Genomic DNA, 6,717 nt, shown 5'->3' with positions numbered 1-6,717 from the left:
ATTCCCCGATGGTTTCTGATTTTTTTTTTTTTTGGCAGTTTTGGGATTTAAGCACAGGTCCTTGCACTTGCTAGGCAAGTGCTCTGCCACTTGAACCACATCCTTTTTTGGTTTGGCTATTTTTGAGATAAGGATCTTGAGTTTTTGCTCTGGCTGGCCTAGGCTGTAATCTGTCTATGCCTCTCACATAGCTGGGATCACAGACATCAACCACCACAACCAGTTGGTTGGTTGAGATGGGCGGGGGGGCGGGTCTTGCTAGCTTTTTGCTAAGGCTGGTTTTGAACCTTGGTCCTCCTGAGCTCTGCCTCCCGAGTAGCTGGGATTGTACACATGAGCCACTGTGCCTGGTCTATTGTGTTGTTTTCAGTAAGTCTTCCCCAGAAGGTGCAGATCAGTTTCTGCATGGTCTTGGATGAACTGTCTCCAGGGTGACTTGTTGAGCACCACATGGCCTGTTGATCTTAGGATGCTCTCAATCTTTTCCCCTGGGAGTGGCCTTTAAGTCCTATAGTCTTCTTGCCTGAGCAGTATGGGGCTGCCCCTCCTGTAGCCTTTGTTCCACTTCCTTCATTGGCAACTTGGAGCAGTCAGTGTCTGGGGTATTGTTTTCCCCTTGGATGGGGGGAAGAAAGTTGGGATTCCATCTGGTGCTGCAGGAGGGGTGGAAGGGGTGCTGGTTTTCTTGTTCCCTCCCTTGTTATAACAAGCTTTCTCTCTCATTCCTGGTTATTACTGAACCTAACTGGGCTTAACTGGGGACAACTGGAGACTCAGAAAAGACACTGGTTAGACAGACAGAAAGTGGCATCAGGTATGTTGGGTGCTTGGGTGGAGATGCCCAACCCTAATTGTTTCTCTTCTCTATCTTTAAGGAAGGTCTTACTCCTTGCAGTTCTTTAAAGCCTTGCTTCTAAAGTCTTCTTTAAAACCTTGCTTAAAACCTCTTTCCTGAGACTCACACTGTCCCGTGTTTTCTCTTAGCTTATCTTTAGTTTAATCGCTCTTAAAGTCTTTTGCCCCTAGGCTTGTACTGTCCCATCTCTGTTTAGCTTTCTTAAAGCCTCGGTGCTCAGACTTTCAAACAGCCGTGCCTACAAGCTGCATGTGCATAACTCTTAAAGCCTAGGTCCTCTATCTTGCACTGCAAAGTTCTTTCTTTGGTCTTTCTTTAGCCTAGCTTTTCTAAGGCCTATGTACAAAGTTCTTTCTGTAGCTTAGCTTTCTAAAGCCTATGTTAAAGTTCTTTCTTTAGCCTCCTTTTTCTATAGCCTATGTTAAAGTTCTCAGTGCAGACTTTCTATCAACTCCTCTTTAGCTATTCTTTTCCCTCCAGCAATTTCCCTTTAGCAATTTTTTTCCCTACACTAATTCTCTTCCCCTCCAAAAGCTTCCCACACCAAAAAGCCAAAAGCAAAAGCCCAAAGTAAAAGCCAAAGGAAAAAGCTCCTCTTCCTCCTTCAGGGGTCTTTTATTACCAGTGGCAAACAGAGAGTTCGCAGAGGCTCTTGGGGAGGGGCGTGATTGTAACAGGAGAAACCTGAGTTCTTGCTTCTCAGCACACAAACAACTTAGGAGAAACAGCTGTTCTGCTTCTGGGGCTGTGCCAATCTCAGAAAAGCAGGTGAGCTGCATTTCACCTTGCTTGTGTCCAGTTCTCATAGGCTTTAATCCGCTCTCCACAGATGGGCTTATGAGGGCTCAGGTAGTAGATAAAGATGTTCCTTTGGCATTAGGCAGGAACAGTGGGAGACCAAGGTCTGGTGAGGAACCCACATCTCTTTAGCACACATGCTTCCCTCAGCTTGAGGCAGGCAGGACCCTAGGAATTATTTTCTTTTGAGATACAAAGAACTGTTACAGGGCCAGGTACGGTGGCTCACACCTGTAATCTCAGGGGCAGAGATCAGGAGGATCATGGTTTGAGGTCAACCTGAGCAAGTTAGTGAGACCCCCATCTCAACAAAAAAGCTGGGTGCGGTGGTACACAACCGTCATTCCAGCTCTGTGAGAAGCTTAAGAGGATCGTGGTCCAGTCTGGCCTCAGGCAAAAAGTGAGACCCTACCTGATAAACAACTAAAAGCAAAAAGGGCTGAGGATACGGCTCAAGAGGTAGAATGCCTGCCAAGCAAGCATGAGGCCCTGAGTTCAAACCCTAGTACTGGCACACACACACAAGAAGAACCAGATTCAGAAAAAAATTGAACAGTTTTCCTAAGGACAGAAAACTAATGACAAAGGCAGTAGGCTCTCTGCTAAGAAGGATTCTACTTCATTTACTTTCTCAGAAAGAAATCTGTGTGGCTTGTCATTTGGGAGGAGGAAAAAAAAATCGATTTTGGTTATGACAGACCCACTATTATAAGTCCCTGATCCCTCGTCTAACAGTCCTTTCCCCATAACCCGAAAATCATGTGGGGTTTGCCTGGACATTATAAACAACAGCACCAGGACAACTTCAGGGAAACACAGGATACTATATCAGCGTTTTCTGAGGCCTTCTTTCCTTTAAGCACAAAACTTCAAGATGCTCCTAGAAAGGGTGTTATCACCTATTTATATGTTAGTGAGGTCTGGCTGCTTCCTCTATTTCTCTTAGGACTGTTTTCACTCTAGGCGTAGGCTCAATTTGTAGAGTAAACGGTTCTCCTTAAATTATGGTTGGGAATGGTTTATTTTTGAGAAGGGCTTTCTCAGCATCCTCGGAACCACACTGCTACATCTTTAGAACAATCTTTAGTTTCTTTGAAGAAGAGTATGAGTTACCATCTGAAGGACGTGTCAAATAATCTCGCAGACCATAAACCACTCATTTCCATGGGCACAGCTGATGACACAGATACTGAGTCAATCTCTTCCTTGTTAACTTAGTTTAAGAGGCCCCCACTGTGTACCTATGCCAGGAGCCTCTCCCCTAGAGCTGTTGTTTATGGGATGATGCGGGATCGATGTCACTGAACCATAAAAATGGCCAAAGGCTTGAATAATGTCTGCCCTATGCTCTGTGCCAACATGTGTTTAAGGAAAGCACAGCCATTTTACCAGCCAGCCCCCAGGTCCACAGGCATCACAGGCCTGCAAAATTCACTGCTTTGTTTTGGATCCATAACAGCAAAGAAACCTACTGTATGTACATTGAACCCATTTGTGGTAGGCACAGGGCTAAAGGCTTTACATTAATTATTTCATTCATTCTCATAATAATGAGAGAGAGAGAGAGAGAGAGAGAGAGAGAGAGAGAGAGAGAGAGAGAGAGAGAGAGAGAGAGAAAGTTGCCCCAGTCTGGAACTGGATTTCAAAGTCTGGCAAGCAGTAGGCCCCCATGGATGGCTCCTGTAAATCACCGCAAGGGGGCGCCCTGCCCTCATTCACTGCAGTTAAAAGGCAATGTTTTATTTCTCCGTTGGCGGGGTTGGGAGCACAATTCACACATTACCCCCCGCTCCCCATTTTCTTGCTGTTTTTATTGGCAGTGCTAGGGTTGGGGCCCAGGACCTCGTGAATGCTAGGCAAGCAGTTTATCACCTAGCTACATCCCTAACCCCATTTCTTTTTGTCTAAATTCCAAGGTTCCTTCAATATTAAAAAGTTTCAGATCAATGTAAAAGTTACAATAATTGCCATTATTGTAACTCCAGGTCTAAAACTCAAAACTCCCTGAAAGAAGCCATTGTGCTCTGTGTAAAATACATGCTTGATAGGATCTGTATTTTTCTTCCTCAGACAGTAAAAAAAGGATTGGCTTTAAGAAAACTAATAGAAAGCTTGAAGTTTCCATCACCAAGGATATGCTGGTACAATTACACGCACTGTGTGGCACAGTCAGAGCACAGAACAGAAGCTGTGGCTCCTCCAAGTCTGTTTAGAACTCAGAGTAAAATAAAGCTCACAGAATTCATGGGCTCATTTTTCTTCTTTCTGTGTCATCTCACAAATCAACAAAGTGGCAAAGCAATTGTGATACAATGTCCTAGGACAAAGGCTCCATATCTAATGCTGACAAGTGACACCTGGGACTTGCAGGGCTGAAAATTCCGGTCCAACCTCTGACATCTGTAAGTTTGGATGTGTGATGAGGCCAGGCTCCATTTAAAATAGCATTCTTGAGAGACGGAGCACATGAAAAGGAAAACAATGGATGTGATATATAAATATATAACCCTCTCCACCCGAGAGAATCAATAGCATTTAAAGTGTCTAACAGACAAAACAAGAGAGCAATGGCAATACACATCAACAACTCACCCATTCAGAACCACAAAAGGCTGCCTGTAGGTCCCATGGTGTCCAGTGGAACAGGCCACCAGTGCAACCCCCCTGAAGACCTGTGGGACCCAGCCACGACTCAACAGAAAGAACATGTGGTGGAAAACTTCAGGGGCGGGAGAGGTGGGAAATGAAAATATGAGTCAGGAAGTCTGGAGGCTCCAGATGAGGCTGAAGGGAGAAAATATGATGGGGTCAAGGCAGAGGGCTGCACCACAGCAGTGATAGAACTTAAATGCACATTCAGTTGAACTTCGATGCTGGTTTTAATCTAGTAAGCATCTGCGGAAGCCAGGTGCCTCATTGTTTTTTCTTTGCAAAAGACATGATGGCCAGGACACCCAAAAGACAAATTTGGGAGCAAAATGTAGACATTTCTAAAAACTCTCCAACTGGTTGTGACAGGTAGTCAAGGTGCCACTGTAAGCTACTGCTCTATTGATAGGTGACCTTTTGGGAAGGGTGAGCTGAAGCAGGATTTAAGGAGGACCAGAAACCAAGGAAAATGGTATGGAAGAGGAAAAGATAAATTTTTTTCCGTCAGAAAGTGTGTCTATATAAAATCATTTTACATGTTGCTGTGGTTTGGATGTGGAATGTCCCCCAAAGGCCCAGGTGTTAAAGGCTTGGTTCCCAGTTTGGAGGTAGTGGCAGAATTTTAGGAAGCAGGGGCCCTACTGGAAGATGCTCAGGTCATCAGGGGAGTGGCCTGTGAAGGCGATGTGGGACCCCGGACTTTTCCTCTTTCTATTCTTCACTTTCTGGCCATGAGGTGAGCAGTTTTGCTCTACTGCACAGTCCCTCCATGATGTGCTATTATTCCCCCTCATAAATTCAAACACAATGGGTCTGCCTGATCATGGACTGGAACCTTCAAAAGTGAGAGTCAAAACCAAACGAAACAAGGCTTTTCTCTTTCATTACCTTAGGTATTTGTTATAATTTTGGGAAGATAACAGATATAATTTTGGGATTTCCAATAAAGCAAACCAAAAGAAAATCTATCCTCTGCATCATCTTGTTGAAGGGAAATGTGAACACATTCCCATATGGAGAAATAAAGGGAGACCTGCCTTGGGGGTGGCATGTGCTCTTTCCCACGCCTCTTAAGTGTTTTCTTTTTTCTTGCTGGGATAAAGGTCCATCTCAGGCTTTCTCAGTTTCACTGGTCACTGAAAGTACCACCAGCCTATCTATGTCCCGATGGGCAAGAGGGTGTAAAGAAACTCCTCTATCAAGGAGCTCAGCACAGTTTTCTCGGTGCCAGTTGTGCATGTGTGCATGAGCTTGCATACTTGTCAAGGCAACACCAGGTTGGACCATGCCAGAGGGAGAGGCTCACGAAACCAGTATCCAGAGGAATTGTACTTGGACATTTGAATTTCAGTTTGAAATACATTTCTAGTATTTCCTGTGACCCTTCCTCTTTTTTCTATGTATCTCCCCCTTTCCCAAACTGCTTAGACAGTTGACTAAAATAAGACAATGTTTTTTCCTAAACATGTTCCCATTGACAGTGGAGGGAAAATCTCCACTGACTTAAAAAAAAAAAAACTTTTGTATTATCCTCCCATAAATGTTGAGTTTGCTAACAAATAAAAGTTATATTTAGAAAAAACTGTACGTCAATTGGCTTATAATGTAGTTCACAAGATCAGGTACCTTCAAATGCATAATTAAGCTGAGGTCTTCACTAGTCTAACTTCCTCTCTTTTGCTTCTCTGAGCAGTGGAGAATGCAGTCTTTTCCTTCCATCTGCTTTCCTGAGTGTCCACTCAGAGATGGCTGTTCTGCTCAAAGTGCCACCCAAGCCACTCCCCTTGAAAGTGAATGGAGCAGCACAGTAAGCTGCATTTACTTTTCCATAAAAATAAATGGACATAATATGATATAGTCTTCTTTCCAAATTAACAGGGAGCAAAAACAGCCTGCTGAGCAGGGGCACATGCTACAAGTGTGCGAGCTGAGCACATCAATAATATCAGCAGAAAGGTAATTGGCTTCACTGCTTCACCCTTGAAAAGGGAAAAAATACATAAATCTTGTTGGATAGATGCCCATCGTACAAACTGAGGTTAGCTCTGTAGTGTTTATTGCATCCAGTTTTTCATTACAGTGAATGCAATGAAATTTTACCACCAGCTAATTCTAGTTCTGAGGTCTCCAGCAGGCACACAAGAGTTTCCATTAGCATCAGAAATGGGGTGATGTGTACACATTTGGTAGTGTCTCATAGGCTTCACAAATAAGTGAGAGAAACAAACTTTCACCACCAAGTTAAAATATTTAATGACAAAATTAGAGTTTACTGTAATAGTGAATCAACAGAGGAGGTGTTACTTGTCTCTGAATGAAGCAAAAATTATATTTGACATCTTAGGGAACTTCTGAAGAATTATAACTGTACAGCAGACATTAGCAGTATTACAATTCTGAAAAATAAGAGTGAA

Source organism: Castor canadensis, chromosome 3 (genome assembly GCF_047511655.1).
Source record: "Castor canadensis chromosome 3, mCasCan1.hap1v2, whole genome shotgun sequence".
NCBI lineage: Eukaryota > Metazoa > Chordata > Mammalia > Rodentia > Castoridae > Castor > Castor canadensis.
The sequence above is the reverse complement of the archived record's forward strand: the minus strand, read 5'-3'. Positions refer to the sequence as shown.